Here is a 17,215-nt window from a genome sequence, read left to right on the forward strand (position 1 = left end):
GCAACCAGAGGGTCATAGTCACTGCTAAGACCAGCAAGCAAGTAAGAGAGGAATTCTTCGAAAGATAATGGTGTGCCAGCAGCACCCATGGTATCAGATAAGTGTTTGAGTTTTCGGAAATACTCAGAGATAGAGCTAGCACCTTTTGAGATGGTAGCTAGCTGATATCGAAGTTGAATTACTCGAGAATGAGATTGAGATGTGAATAATTTGTTAGCAGACCAAACCTCCTGGGAGGTGGAATAACCAACAACTTGAGCTATAAGATTTTCTGAGAGTGAAGAGATGAGGGCACTGAGGATCATTTGATCAGTCTGAGTCCAGGTCTTGAAATCTGGGTTGATGGTGGTTTGATCTGAAAGAAAACGAGGAGGAGGGGAGGTTGAACCATCGACGAAGTGGAAAAGACACTGACCCCGAAGATAAGGTATCATCTGAGTACGCCAGAGAAGAAAGTTTTCATGGGTAAGTTTAACTGTGATTAGATGGGAAAGATTGGGAAGAGGAGGGGAAGAGGAAGGCGATTTTTGCTTAGGCATTTCTTCAGTCATGAGGTTAGACGTTAGTCTTTAGAGAGGCTCTTGATACCATGCTGAAATAAAAATAGAATAACAGAGAACTTTCTCTTTTGAATTTTCAGACTTTCTTATTATTGTTGTTCAATACAGTGTCCTATATATAGACTGAAGAGAAGGACCTAGAACATTCAGGTAATATAACAAACACCTATCGTGCATCAGCGCACTACAGCTACCTACACCAGAGAAGCGGTTACAGAAGATTCCTTTATACAATACAGACAAAATCACAAAGGTTTATTTACAGATTTGTACTCAGAATCATTTTCAGCAATATGAGCTGAGCTGGAGGTGATCTCGAGTTGTTGCTGAGTTGCATGACATGGTGGAGCTGAGCTGGAGCTGACTGGTTTGTTACTGCTATTATGGTACTTGGAGGATTATTGGGAGGAACTTCTTAATCTGTTGGATGGACTTTTCTTTCGCTATCGGCATATTTACAGGGAGTGTAATTCTCTAGCAGATGGTTTTGCTCGGCTGGGTGGTTCAGGGGTTTGTAAGGTGTGGAAGCATGTCTCTGAGCTCCCTAGCAGTCTTAGAGGTCTTTTTCGTTTGGATAAGGGGGGCTGTTTTTCTATTCGTTTGTAAGGGGTTGGTTCTGTAAAGGTTCTTCTAGGCGTTTTGTTTTGTGTTTGATAGGTTTCTCACGGTTTTCTCCTCAGCCTTTTTGAGGACGTTTATGAATAAAGAGGCCTGACCTCGTTTTTTTTTTTTGAAAAAAAAAAATGATGGCGCAGAAGGACCAAGAAACGTATCAACAATCTTAAGTAGCTAGACATGGAGTGTCTGTAGAGCCTGTATTACCTGCAACAGTATCAAATGATCACTCATATCCAAATCAATAGAATGTTTAGTGAAGACAAACAAATGGGTAGGAGAGATAAAGCAAAAAGGTGGTAGACTAGTGAAAAACTTGTACTCCCAAAAAACCACCCGACGAGAGAGCCGAAGACTTTTGGTGGTGAAATCATAATATTTGTATCATTTTTGTTCAATGCCATAACCAAGAAAGCAATGTAGCAGACAACGAAACTCTAATTTGATTCGTTCATGGGTAGGAAGAAGAACAAAAAAGGCTTAACCAATGACATGAAGAGAACTATAATAGGGAATGATACCCTAAATTAGGAGCTCATACGGAGTTTTGTTCCCAAAAATGCGGTAGAAATGAGAAGAAAGTGAACGGTGTCTAAAATATGACAACGTTTACGTTCTGCACAACCAATCTCGATCTGTCGATAAGTGTAAGGACACAATCGATAAAAAACAGTACCATTCTATTGTAAAAATATAATGACAGATTTCTCGTTATATTCCATGGTATTGTCTTAACGAAAAATCTTGATGGTACGAAAAAAATGAGTTTGTACCATGTTGTGAAAGTTTTGATAAACTTTCGAAAGTTCATATCGATGTCGTAATATATATCCATGTAAACAAGAATAATCGTCAATAAAAACAATAAAATAATGAGATCCCCTCAGGGGGAATAGGGGAGGGTCCCCATATATATGAATGAACAAGGTCAAAATGTGCAAGAGAAAAAGAGTCACTTATATTAAATGGTAAATGAATTTTTTTTTCCTGATTGACAAATAATACAACCAAATTTATGGAAATCTACTAAACCCAAATGACCACTAGAAGCTAACAAACAGAGACGTGGTAAAGAAGTATGACCAAGATGAGAATGCCACCGGGTTGAGGCAATGGTTAGAGAAATGTACGAGATAGATATGGAGGGAGGAAGATGCAAGTAAGAAAGCTCAAACAAACTTCCAGTCTTACGGCCAATCCCAAGAAGCTGACTCGTCCATGGATCTTGCAGTGATTAGTAAATTTAATCTTTGACCTAGTTCACATGACGGCTGACCAATATAGAGAAGATTAAAAGTAGACTTGGGTACTAAGTATGTGCTTTCAATAGACAGGGTGGAAGATGAAACGAACCCAATATAAGTGAAGGGCATGTGAGAATTTTTAGTACCGTATATGACATGTTTGAAGTAAGCACATTTTTACTGGATAGCAATTTTGAATAAGAGGTTATATGGTTGCAACATGCTAAATCTAGAAGCCAAGAAGATGTACATGAGGTGATAGATAAGGTAGTAGAAGAGTGAGATAGAACCTGGTGGATTAAGGCCTCAACTTCAATTGCAGTATTAAGGCCTCAACATCAATTGCAGTAAGATGAGCAGGCTGAGATGTACTCTCATACGTACTCCAGAGAAGACTTAGAAGCAGAGGATGTAGAGGAAACAACAATAGCTATCTAGTAGGCTGGACCACGAGAATTATTCTTATTTTGTAACTTGCAACAATCAGTGCCTTGATGGCCATAACGCCAAAAATATTTGCAAAAGAGGATGACTGTGATGATGAGTGTCTGGAACCAGGTGAAGGAGTAGCCAGCACCATATCAGGAGACTGCAATTTCATGGTAGAACGACGATTCTCATTGGAGACAAGTTTAGCCACAGCAGTGTCCAAAGATATATGGTAAGGGAGTGCGATGCAGGAGGGATGTTTGAGTAGATTCAAAATCATCATGAAAGGCAACTAGGAAGTGCATGAATTGTCAGCTAGCGATCATGATATTGAGCAAAAAGTTGTACATCAGCGGCACATATAAATTGTGGTTCTGAAGTGGTTAATTGATCCTAAAGATTAGTAACTTGAGAATAAAATTCAGAAATGGAATAAGCAAGCATAATGGAATGCATGTTGACAGATGGCCACAAATGGACAAGTTGATGATCCCCGTATAGATTATTCCTCCAATAATGTATAGATATATCGATACATATTACTCCATTGGGATGATTAATTTCATGAAAATTGATTTTTTTTCGAGAAATGCTATTTTTCATCTTCAATTTCAGTATCTCTAATTATATTTATTACATGTCGTATTTTAAGTGATTGCCATTTAAGTACTTGATAAATAAAATTATTTAAAATCATGCATCACACTAAAAAAATATGATTAAGAACAAAAACATTTAAAATGAAAATTATTATCGAGTATAAACCACATGCGTTTTCAAGTCCGTCCTACACGTACGGTCATGGTTATGGTCCTAGCTTTGGTCGTTTCATGCAATTTTACTTGATCTAATTAAAAAAACTCGAGAGTAAGTAAGGGTAGGATTAATGAATAGTGAGTTGAGTTAAGATGAGTAGATAAAGATTGAAAATTGAATAAAATATTATTAAAATATAAATTTTTAATATAATTTTTATTTTAAAATTAAAAAAAAACTGAATTTATAATTATATTTTATAATAATTAAATGAGTTAGATTCTCATTATCCAAACAATTCCTCGAGAACCCATAGACAGAAAAAAGCTGCGCAAGCATTCATTTTGATCCTTGTATATATATGTTAGGACAAGCAACAGCAGAGCATGAAAACGAGGGGTTGAAAGTGACTGACAAAGAAAGAAGCCTTCCTGGCCTTAACCCTACACAGGCTGTTCTTAGTTTAGATAAATCCAAAGTTTGTCTACTTTCGGGAGCACTCGCACAGATCAACGACGAAGATGATGAAGACGACTCCTGCTAAAATCCCCTACATAATGTGTTGCACGTCTACATTCCGGCCCCAACAATTAAAGTTTCCATCACAGATAACTGCATGCAATGCAATATATTTTTAAATAAATGATAAAAAATAATGATTAATGAATGACGACATTCCGTATAATTGTTTTATAATTTATTTTATCGATTAAGGTGCTTCTAATCGTAGAGTGTGTAAGTATCGTTTAATTTTTTAAAAAAAAATAAATAAATAAATACAAGAGTTATATGAAAATAATTAATTTTTTAATAATAAACCTTATATTTTTTCAAAACGATTATACGACGCTTTGAATTATTCGAGAAGCCCAAGACTATCGATATTTTTGGACCGCTTCATAAGTCCATTTGTAATATTTTAGACAAGAACTTTAGAGGCTGGATAATTCTAAATACAGTTATAGATAGTACAAGCGCTGAACACTCTTTAGGGTCTACTATTAAAAAATAATTTTTTATGTGAATTTTATATTTATTTTTTTTTTAAAGAAATACGCGATATTTGCACATTCTATGATTGTAAATATCATTTTTCTTCTTTTATTTACAAAAGAAATTTTTTTAAAAATTGATGTGACTTGTGGTACTACATCTTATTAATGTAAAATTTCTCAGATTATAAAATAAATCTGACATTTAAGCATTAACTTATAATAAAGGAAAACACCACTTACACAAAGAAAGCTTACCGAAGTTTTATACCGAATTTCATTTTTTTTTAATTTTTAATTTTTAATTTTTTACTTAACTAAGGAAGTATATTTTAATAAATTTTTTATTTTTATTTTATTTTTAAAAAATATAAGGGATTTGAAAAAAAATGTTTGAAAAAAGTTAAAAAAAAATAAAAAATGAGTACTGATCGGTGAGATATATTTTCGGTTGTGGATGTAGCGTGAGTGACCCAATAAATTGGGTTCAGCTGTTAGCGGGGGGAGGAGGGTTCATTGCTTCGTGGCTCATCAAGCTTCTCCTCTCTAACAACTACTTCGTCCACGTCACTTATATAAAGCGACCTGGTATTTGTCTACCCTATCTACGTTCGTTTCTTTCTTGTCTCTATATATTCCATCACTTTTGAATTTGTACTTATTTTGCATCTAAAAATCAATTTTTTGAGGACTCTTCGATGAGATGAACACTTTGGAAATACTGTGCAGGAGATGCGAAGTATGCTCATTTGAGAAGGCATCTGAAAACTTGAGACTATTTAAGGCAGAATTGCTGGATTACGATCACTCTATACGTTCAGCAGTTGGAGGGTGCGTAGGAGTATTAATCCATGTTGCCAGTCCAGTTCCCTCAACTGCAGACAGTACTAGTACTACTAAACCCCGAGTAACTGTGATCTTCCACCTTCTAAATCAATGTTTTTGCATTATAAGTTAGTACAAAAAACATTAAGAGACATAACCATAATAATACAATTATTACAAGTTAGTACAAAACTAATATTTTCATAAAATAAATTTTCATATTAACAAAAGACGTTTAGTTTGAGATGTAAAGTAGTCAAATGCTAATATTAATATCACATGATATTCCCAACAACAAAAAGACATATAAGACTAAACATTAATAAAATTTAAAAATAGAATTTATTCGTGTTATATTAGTTGATTGCATGTTGACCACAATTGACCCGTTTATTAATTGTCTTATTGGGTTAACGTCCCGTTTTGACCCAAAGTCATTAATATTAAACTCAAACCCAGTTATTTCACGTTGTGCTCATATATATTGGATTCACATATAGCGTCATATATTGTCACCCTTATTAGAACATATCACTACAATGTTTTATATGTATATATTAACTGATTGCAATTACTAATAATCAGTGTATGAGAGGCTTTAGTTGTTTTCACCTGTTTTTATCAGGTCAAAATCAATGTTGTACTTACTTCTAAAATGACTGTATTTTATCATTATTTTTAGAATAATGATAGGGTTACTACCTTACTACTATCCATTTACTATTCTTTTTATATTTAATTTTTTTTAATTTTTTATATTTTACTTAATGATTAAGGAAGTGTGTATTAGTAAATATATATATATTTTTTAATTTTTTTTTAGTGATTAAAGATGTTAAAAAAATACTTAAAATAAAATGATAAAAAAATAAAAAAAGTTAAAATGTCTTTTAGTAGTAGATGGATAGTAAGCCTATCACTACCCTTGTTTTTATGAGGGACCTGAATCGGAGGAAAACAGGCGTCGGTGTATCGTAGACGTCCGCGTGATGTTGCGGAGGCACTAATCCTGGCTTTTTGAGAAGCCCGAGGCCGAAGGAAGAGATACATTTGCATGGCACGTATGATCAAGACAGAGTATGCTGGATATGCTAAAGATCAGTAAATACCGGCCCCCATTATAACTATCCTAAGAAGTAAGCTTCTCTTTCAATTATTTAATTAACAGTCTACCTACCTCTGTATATAATATAGTTGGTCATGGTTTTGCATTCTGGTCGCATCGGCAGCTTATTCATTGAAGCGCAGCAAGAACTATGGATGAGTTCAGAGAAATTGCAAAGGTTAGGTTGGAGTTTCCGGCCATCGAAGGACACTCTGATTGATAGCTAGTGTAGATCTAGAGCTATCGTCAGGCTGGGCTGTTGGATTGAGAAGGGAAATTCCACGTTACCGAGTAAGGGTAGGTTTCATAAAGAGGACACTTACGCTTACCAAGTATTGGTGGAGTCTCGACTCTCGACCCTTTTATGTTATTTCACATGACTGTTGTCTAAGTCGTGTCATATCACATTTTGTCTTACTGTCATGGTTTTGTTTAAGTGGTAGTACTAAATGTTCGACTGTGTGGCATTTGATATCCTTGGAAAAGGAGGTTAAAGTTTGGCTTTGCTCTTTTAATTCCTACCGTAGGCAATGCCATGCGGAACTCAAACTGGCAAATAGCGAGATAAATGTGTCATGGATGACTGATCATGAGGACTGTTTAATTTGATTTCGAACTGTAATAGTATATCCTTAGTTGAGCCAGCTACTCATCGAAGAAACCCTCCCAATTTCAATGCTTGTCTGCTCTCATTAAAAAATAATTAATTGAAGTAACGACCATAACATATGTATTTTATACATCTTAGTCACATTAGCTTATTGGAAGATCGATCGTAGGTTGAATATTAAAGTTTAGGAATTATGTCAATTACTATGTAGGAACGAAAAAATGTACTCGAGTAGATTAAAAAATATCATCACGAATGACCATTAGGAAGTGCGCGCATGAATTGTTGCCGATCACGATATTGAGCAAAAAGATGTACATCAGTGGTACATGTGAATTGTGATTCTTCAACAATATTCAATTGATCCCAAAGATTAGTAATTTGAGAATAAAATTCACAAATAGAATAAGCAAGCATAATGGAATGCATGTTGAAGAGAACTGCTACAGATACAAAAAGATTACACAAAAGTAAACTCACAAACTAATATGACTCCATGTGATCCGTTAGATCTACTTTATACTAAAAGTAATTCTACAATCTGAGGCGCTGCATTAAGTCATATCGGTTTGTGAATTTACTTTTATATAATCTCTTTATGATTAAAGTATTTCTCCTTATTGAAAGGTGGCCACACACGAATGATTTTGCTTTCTTCTTTTTCAAGAAAACATCATGAATGTATATATATATTACTCTACCGAGATGATTTCATGAAAATTGATATTTTTTCGAGAAACACTATTTTCCATCTTAACTATCCGTATCTCTAATTATATTTATTATATTTCACATTTTAAGTAATTTCCTTTTTAAGTATTTGCTAAATAAAATTATTTAAATTATGTATCGCATTAAATAAAAAATGATCAAGAACGACAACATTTAAAATGAAAAGTATTATTGCATGTGTTTTATATTGTTAATGCCTTAATTTGTACAACAGACTAGAAAGAAGTAAATAATTATTTCCGTTCGACGAGATGATTGGATTTCGATACGATACTCTTCGCATTCATCCATAAAGTAAATAAGAAATAAGCGAATAAAAGTAAATAAAGAGAGATACATGGATTTACGTAGTTCGGCATGATGCCTATGTCCATGAGTTGTTTGGAGGTGAAATCCACTATAATGAATTATTTTACAATCTCTCATTGTCTCACACATCTCACAATACAATAAAAGAATTTAGGAAATATTCTTTGGAGTCGCTATGTGTGGTGGAGCTTGGGCATAGGGAGCTTGTGGAGAGTCTATGGAGAGTTCTTCTGATTTGTGGGAGATCACCTAGTATATATAGATGTATATTTCCTTAGTTGGGTCCAACTTGCCTTGTGAAGTTTTTTCCTTTTAAAAGTCTGAGTCACTTTCCTTTCAAGTGTCTAAATATCTTTCCTCTTAGGAGTCTATGTGTCTTTCATCTTAGGAGTCTGAGTCAGCTTGACCTATCCCTTCATAGTTTTATCTGATCTTAGCTTGATTTTTGGCACTTTCTCAAGGCTAAATTATAGGCTACTAATTTGACTCCTACAGATACCCGCGATTTTTAAGGATGATTTGTTATACAAGAAGGCATTGAGAATCTTCAAGTCAATAATTTGCAGAATAAATTTAGAAAATTGGTCACTAGTTTCCTGTTTGGTCCCTAGTTTGTTATTCGGTCCCTGATTTTCTGTTTATTTTGTGCTAAGCGGTGAGGAGCTCAGCTTAGAGAGATAGGCGAAAGGTGTACCCAATCACATTAGGTGTGAGCGTGAAGCTCTACTTTGGCGGGAGATGTACTCAACCGCATTAGGTGTGAGTGTGAAGCTCGATTTTGAGTTTGTTTATTTGTGTAGATATTTGCTGTGAGAGATTGTTAATTGTCGACAAAAAGTGCACATTTGCATAATTAATTTTTTGTGTGTATTTTTATGATCTTTTTGCTTTTGTTGCTTTTGGTGTTCTCGTTTTGTTGTTGGTATTTGTTGGTAATAACATGCGCTTAAGTGGTCAGGGAGCCCGTCAAGCCCCTAGATCCATCTTAGGCAGTTGCTGAGTCCATCGACTCATTCTCGAAGGACACCCTCACAAGGCAGTTGTAGAACTTGGTGGTCGTGAAATCCAAGATCGAATGTTGTTGCGGTGGAGTGAGAATAGAGTTGGAAGGCAGAGAAAATCTGATTTGGTTGTCAAGTGAAGGAACGGAAAAGAAAGAAAGGAAAAACGAAGCAGTCTGATAATGGCTTTTATTCACTGCATGAGGTCTATTCTTAAATATCATGAATGGCTTACGTGTCATCCTCATATTAGAGGGTGTAAAACTCACATAATCACCACATTCGGTTTGAAGAGGGACTCTTCTTATTTATGGAGTGTTTTTTTTTTTCCCCTTCTAAAAAAATCAAGGATTTGAATCACTTGAAAGTATTTTTCAAAATCTCAAGGTGAGATGTAAAATATAGATCAATATAGAGTGGTATGCATGTCTTATGATATTGATTATTGAACATTATCTATCCAAAGTAACCAAATCATGTTGCCAAGGCATGAGGCTCATTTACCACTAGAGAAGCATATCTTAACATTGGATGGAAAAATGATTAAATTAGGAATGTTAGACTTCACTTACTATTGTCCTCTTTGCTGTAGAGTTAATTACACAAGTTTCCTTGGATGTCGACATTACTGCAGTAATGACATCCAAGATAATGCCACCTGGTACACAAATAAAGTAACATCTTGCTTCTCCTACAAGTGATAGCTTAACGACCTATTCACAATTTATAAATAATTTTAAATATAATAATATTTTTTATTATATTTAAAACATCAAATCAAAATCAAAATTAAATTTAAACTAATATTATTTTATTATATAGTTGTATATAAATTATTATTTAGTAGTAACTTTATCATTTTCCATTATTCAAAAATAAGTTTCATCTTTTATATAATTTATTTTTTGTATTTTTTTCAAAGGAATGCATGGATAAAGAAAATTCTATAATATTTATTGCTCACTTTCAATTATAAATTGGTTTAAAAAGGAAATTGAGAGCCCCGTTTAAGCTCTTTCTCTTTCTCTCTAAAATTCACAGACCTAATTTTCTCTCGTTTTCACTGGGCTAGGGGGTTCAGAGTTTAAGCCCCGACCACCTCCTCCCCTAGCCAGCCAAGAGGCTTTTTCTCTAGTTTTCTTTCTGTAGAGTCAATACTTGCAGATCTACTGCTTTCTGGTAACTTCTGACCAACATGCGACGCCAGTTCAACCTCTCTAGTCGCTAATCTTCATGTTTGCGAAAGAAAAACGCGTTTCTGCTCGACTAGTTCGATGCACATGCGGCCCCTGCCGTGCAGGTTTTCTACTCGCAGTTGCGTCCTAGAGTGGCATTGGAGGCCACGCACGGTCCCATTGGCTTTAGAGGCCTCAGGTCCTTCAGATCTGCTCATCCGTTCATCCCCTCAGGTGGTGCGTGTCTTGCACGCACCGCCACTGCCTATGTTGGCCCGTCATCGTTGACTCAGCTTAGATTCTGATTGTTACCTTATGCTACCATTTTCTCTAACCAATGATCTTGTAAAAGAGATCGTGGATCTCTCCAAAAATCATCTTCATATAATATGTGACAATACATCCGCCACTTTCATCGCTTCCAATGGAGGTTCCACTGTCACTAGCAATAGTTCCATTGTTCACTCTTTTGCGAATATTTTATTTTCATCTTTTTATAAAACAACGTCCTATCGTAGGACATGTGTAGGGATTAAAAAATTGATTTCAAATAAATCCATTTACTATATTATACAGTTTTTTATTATTTTTTGAGATGATTGTTGGGAACTTCACCCTTGTATCATCCTCGTGTGTCAACTTTATAGTCTAATGAAGTAAACTTGCTTCAAAAAAAAAATTATAAATTGGGTTTTAACAGATGAGGAGGGGCTGTCAGTGAGAGAAGCAAAGGCGTTGACATTTGGAAATTGCAGCGGAGAAAGCAAGCTTATGCGTAACAGGGGGAGGAGGCTTCGTTGCTTCGTGGCTCATCAAGCTCCTCCTCTCTAAGAACTACTTCGTCCACGCAACCGTAAGGCGACCCGGTAATTTGGCTACCTTCTCTCCGTTTGTTTCTCTGTTATCTCTATTCCATCACTCTGTGTATAAGATTATAACAGTGGTTGGATGTTGAAGTGAATTGAATTGAATTGAGTTAAGATGATAAAATATTATTAAAATATTATTTTTTAATATTATTATTATTTTAAAATTTTAAAAAATTAAATTATTTATTATATTTTATATTAAAATTTAAAAAAATTATAATAATAAATTAAAATGAGTTTAGAAACCAAACGAATCCTATCTGTTCCGTCCATCAATCTTACTCTGAAATGATCCTCTTTGCCTACGAGGCTACGATACTGTGAATTTTAAATTTTCAATTCCGATGAATAATCTCGGTGGAGTATGGTCATTGGTTATCGATTTTTTCTTAAACAGTGTTACATCTCCCGAGAGATGTATCTGGAAAGTTCACCGAACAGGTAAAATATTTTTTTTTTATTTTTTATTTTTTTTATTTGATGTATTTTTTTATCATTATAAATATTTATAAAAAAAATAAAAAATCATAATATCATTAAAAAATACTTCTATAACCACTAAATAAATAAACATTTCGGAACACATCTTCCGGATTCAGCATTTCTGTTTTTTCTTTGGTTTCAGGATGAGAGTGTCGTCTTTTTTCGACCACTGTTGTTTATTTTAATGAACTAATTATATACCCTGCCTTGTCTAATGCCGTCTTGTGCGAGTGTGAAAAGTGACGTCCTTTCAACCAGACTAGATGTCATGACTCATGTCCACAATAATCATTTGCATGAGTTGGAATCAGGGACGAATATTAGAGAGGAAACCCCAAGAATTTCAGTTTTTTTTTTTCCTTTCTAAATAAAATTTGTAACAAAAACTTTGATGGAATTTTTTTAATATTGTATAAAAAATTTCCCCGTCAAAAATATTTAACTTGGCCACCTAAATTTCAATCCTAGCATCATTCCTGACCGGAATAGATTACAACCTTTTGTTCTTTGTACAAAAAATTATATAATTTATGGCAACCGCTATGAAAGTTATATGGACTCATTTACTGATTCAAATTTTGGAAATAGATATCAAGCAAAAATGTGAAACTTTCCTGTTTATATGAATTATACTTATTTTGCATCTAAAAATTAGTTTTTTGAGGGCTCTTTGATGAGATGAACACTTAGGAAATACTGTGCAGGAGATGCCAAGTATGCTCATTTGAGTGCATTTGAGAAGGTATCTGAATTCTGAAAACCTGAGACTATTTGAGGCAGACTCGCCGGATTACGACTCTATACGTTTAGCAGTTGAAGGGTGCGTAGGAGTATTCCATGTTGCCAGTCCAGTTCCTTCATCCGCAGACACAGTACTAAACCCCGAGGCAAGATAAGCGAGTAACTGTGATTTTTCCCATTCTAATCAATGTTTTTGCATTAGTTAGTGCAAAACTATTAAGAGAAAACCATAATAATACAATTATTACAAGCGAATGTAGAGTGAAACATAATATTTTTTATTTATTACCTTCTTAATATTTAATCTTTTTTCATAATACATAAATATATCATTGTAAAGGTAGAAGTCATTGAACCTGCTGTGAAGGGCACACAAAATGTACTCAAAGCAAGTCTTGAAGCAAAAGTTAAGCGATTTGTTTTTGTGTCCTCCAGGGCTGCCGTGTTCATGAATCCAAGTTGGCCCAAGGATCGAGTTATGGATGAAAGTTGTTGGTCTGATAAGGAATACTGTAGAACCACTAAGGTAAGTAATCAGAAAATATAATGTTTTGTTGAGCTTGTAGTTCTATTTTATGCATTGTATGATACCAGTATGTTATCAAAGATTAGTTGCATAACAATTCATAATTATAGATTGTGTTCAAATCTTTCTCTAGAATGGTATTTCTACCAGAACTGGTACTGTCTTTCTAAAACAGAAGCAAAAAGTGAGGTGCTGGAACTTGCGAAAGGAAGTGGGCTTGATTTTGTAAGCATATGTCCTACAGTTGTCTTCGGGCCAATTCTGCAGTCTACTGTGAACGCAACTAGTTTATTTCTCATTGGACTTCTGAAAGGTACTTACATGTTACATATATACCTCTATGGTATGAATCCCTTTTTTTAATCGTATGCATGTTATTGATTATTTTTAATTGTACTTACACGTTACATATATAGCTCTTAGGTATGAATCTGTTATTTTAATTGATGTTATTGAGTATTTTTGGTTTTAATAAACGTTTTGTAATTGTGTATAAAGTTCATGTGCTTCTGTGCATGTGTCCATGAGGCGGACTAACATCTCAAGTTAAAGTTTCAGGCTGTGAGAAATTCAAGAATTGAAGTCGCAGAAAATCATTTATGGGGTCCTTGTACTGATATGGCTTAAATCAGAGTTAAATTGGGACTTATAAACCTTTTAAAATTGAAGCTCGGGTTGATTGCTCAACCTGGACATCTCTTGCTCATCTAGGAAACCACCCAATGGAACTTTGCTTGAATGTGCATCCTATACATGTTTAGCGATGTTTCCCTTACTTGACTAAACATCTCACGAGTTGTCTAGCCAGATTTTGGTAAAAGCCTCGATCGACTGTGTGTCTTACTAGAGTCTATCAAAGTTAACTTCAATTCTTGATCAAATTTGGAGCTCAATAGGACGAAGTTTTGTCATCAGAACTTGTCACTACAATGTTTATATATATATATATATATATATATATTAATGGATTGCAATTACTAATAATCAATGGATGGGAGACTTTAGTTGTTTTCCCCTAAACATTGTTTTTATCAAGTCGAAATGAATGAGTATAGTGTCTGTGTTTTATCAGTTTTCATGAAGGAGTTGAATCGGTGGAAAACAAGCTTCGGTGTATTGTAGACGTGCATGATGTAGCTGAGGCACTAATCCTGGCATTTGAGAAGCCCGAGGCTGAAGGAAGATACATTTGCTCGGCGCACATGATCAAGACAGAGTCTGATGGACATGCTGAAGAGATTATAACTATTCTAAGAAGTAAGATTCTCTTTCAGCCATTTGGTTAACAGTCAACCTAGTTCTGTATATAACATGTTTGGTCATGGTTTTGCATTCTGGTCACATTGGCAGGTTCACTGAAGTGCAGGAAGAAGTACGAATGAGTTCATTGAAGGACACTCTTATTGATAGTGTAGAGAGCTATCGTCAGGCTAGGCTTTTGGATTGAGAAAGGCAATTATACCTTCCCAAGTAAGGGTAGGTTTCATAAATAGAACGCTTATGCTTACCAGGCATTGGTGGAGTCTAGACCCCCGTATGTTATTCCACATGACTGTTGTATAAGTTTATTCATATCATATTATGTCATACTGTCATGGTTGAGCCAGCTACTCGTCGAAGAAATCCTCCGAATTTCAATGCTTGTCTATTCTCATAAAAAACAATTGAAGTAACAACCATAACATCTGTATTTTACACACCTTAATTCATATAAGCTTTTTGGAAGACCGTAGATTGAATATAGTTTAGGAATGAGAATGTTTATAGATATTCCTTGCTTATTTTATTCGGTACTGGTTTATTCGGGTGAAAGGGAGATGTACAACACTCATTGATGCGATGTCAGTCACTGTTTATGGGGCCAATGCTTGCGACCCACGATGAATGCCAGCAGCTCATTGATTCAACAACATAGTGGCAAAGGTAGTTGGTGTATGGAATATTAGATTGTTTGGAAATTAGAAGTTTTAACTTCTTCTTCTTTATAATGGTTTTAATAGAGTTTTAATTACATGCTTGTCTAGTAGATATCGTGCAATTACATGCATTTTTTTTTTTCCTGAAATTTCACAATTATGTTCAAGACTTTCCCACTCAAATATTTTCATAGAAATAGCACTCTATCAAATGGAACTTAATTAGATAGAGTAATGCTACATGTAGTCGTTAAGTGTGCAAGCGTTGTGTAGTCGCTTTAAAAAAAAGTGAGATCTACTATTAAAAAATTAAAATTTTTTCATGAGTTTCATATTTATTCATTTTTTTTAAAATAACTATACGGCACTTACACATTCACGATTATAAATATCATTTCTCAATTATATATGTTGAGAATTCTGCATAATTAACAATAATCGTTCAATTAACATAAGATTTAAAGAGAGTTAGGCTTTGTTAGAATTTAAAATCTTCTTCTACTCATCTCAGTTTATTTCATCTCATTATTATAATTTTTTTAAATTTTTACACAAAATTTAATAAAAAATTTAATTTTTTTAAATCTCAAAATAATTTTCTTAAATTTTTACATAAAATATAATAAATAATTTAATTTTTATTTTAATATTTATAAACTATCTCAACTTATTTATCAATTCAAACACTCATTAAAACTCAAAACAGTACAGTCTACATATGTGTACTTTCTCCGAGCATGGCCTGAAAAGTGAAAATGTTTTGGTTTGTTCGAGTTATGCAGGAAAATGACAGTACCAAAGAAATGGAAACATCCTTGCTTGCCTCTCTTCCAAGTTGTTTTTGTTTTTGTTTTTGGATGAATGGTTCCAACATTCTAACTAGATTTTTGGTGTCCGTAGCTACTATAATTTATCTCCAAACTACCCTGACCACAAAATAAAAATAAAAATAAAAATAATTAAACGATGCACAGAAATTGTGGTCCCTTCGAATACAGTACTGCAGCACTGAAAGTGTGGACCATGACAGGTGTATATGGCCCCCTCCCAGATCTCAAATCCCAGCCACTGGCTTTAACGTGTCTCCATTGCAGTGCCCATTAACCAAGAAATAGATTTTAGTGTTGGTTGGTAAGGGTGTCAAATCGTGTTAACGGATCGTGTTCGTATCGTGTCAAGATATATATATTATATTATATAGATTAATTTTAACTCGATCTGTTAAGCTTATCGTATCAAAATCTTAAACCATAATACGATCCAATAATATAACGGATCGTGTCGTATCAACCCGTTTTGACCTATTTATGTAAATAAATTGAAACAAACCTAAAATTAATCTCTTTAATCTAGTTAAGTTTAACATAATTTTATATAAATGTTAAAATCATAATATCTATAAAAAATATAAAACTAACTACAAATCTAAAATTACAATCTAAACAATAAAAATATCGAAATTAAAATCCTAACAATTTTATTTTTTAGGTATAATGATATAATTATAATTTTAACTTTCTTAACGGGTCATAACGGGTTGACTCGTTATCAACCCATTAAGCTATCGTGTCTTAACGGGTCAACCCGTTTTTATCCGAACCCGTTAAGGGTAAATCCTAACCCGCTTTTATCGTGTCGTGTCACATATTGACAATCCTAGTTGGACAGGCTTGAGTAGTGAGTTTATACGTTTAGATGAAAGTTAAAATTTAAATAAAATAAAATAAAATTATATATTATGTTTTGTGTAAAAATTTAAAATAATTATAATAATTAAATAAAATGAATTGAATGAATTTTTGTATTCAAATTGAAAATTTTGCTCTCTTTCTTTAAAATAAATAGTTAAATATAGAATTTATATTATTTTTTTAAATGGTAGACTTTAAGGTTGCGTTTGGATGTTAAAGTGAGTTGAGTTAAGTTGAGTTGAGATGATAAAATATTGTTAGAATATTATTTTTTAATATTATTATTATTTTAAAATTTGAAAAAATTGAATTGTTTATTATATTTTATGTTGAGATTTGAAAAAATTGTAATGATGAGTTGAGATGAATTGAGAGATGTTTGTCATCCAAACGAGAATAGACAGTACTTACACAACTTAAGACTGTATATAGTATATCCTATTAATTGTAGCCCTTTTTTTTTCCCTCATTATCTGATCCAATTACAAAACTAAAAAAAAAAAATAATTCTTAAAAAAAAAAAAAAAAGTCTGATAAATTTATTTGTTGTCACATTCAATACAATACAATGAAGTCGAGCACTTGTGATGTCTGAGTTGATGAGCATTGGCTGCCAGTTTCATGGAGGAAAATAAT

General features: G+C 33.7%; 1 pseudogene; it reads left to right on the forward strand.

Moving 5' to 3' along the window:
• The first annotated feature begins 2,913 nt into the window (after nt 1–2,913).
• On the forward strand, nt 2,914–14,386 carry LOC109021091 (annotated as a pseudogene).
• Nucleotides 14,387–17,215: the final 2,829 nt, after the last annotated feature.

This window comes from Juglans regia, chromosome 11 (genome assembly GCF_001411555.2).
Source record: "Juglans regia cultivar Chandler chromosome 11, Walnut 2.0, whole genome shotgun sequence".
Classification (NCBI taxonomy): Eukaryota; Viridiplantae; Streptophyta; class Magnoliopsida; order Fagales; family Juglandaceae; genus Juglans; species Juglans regia.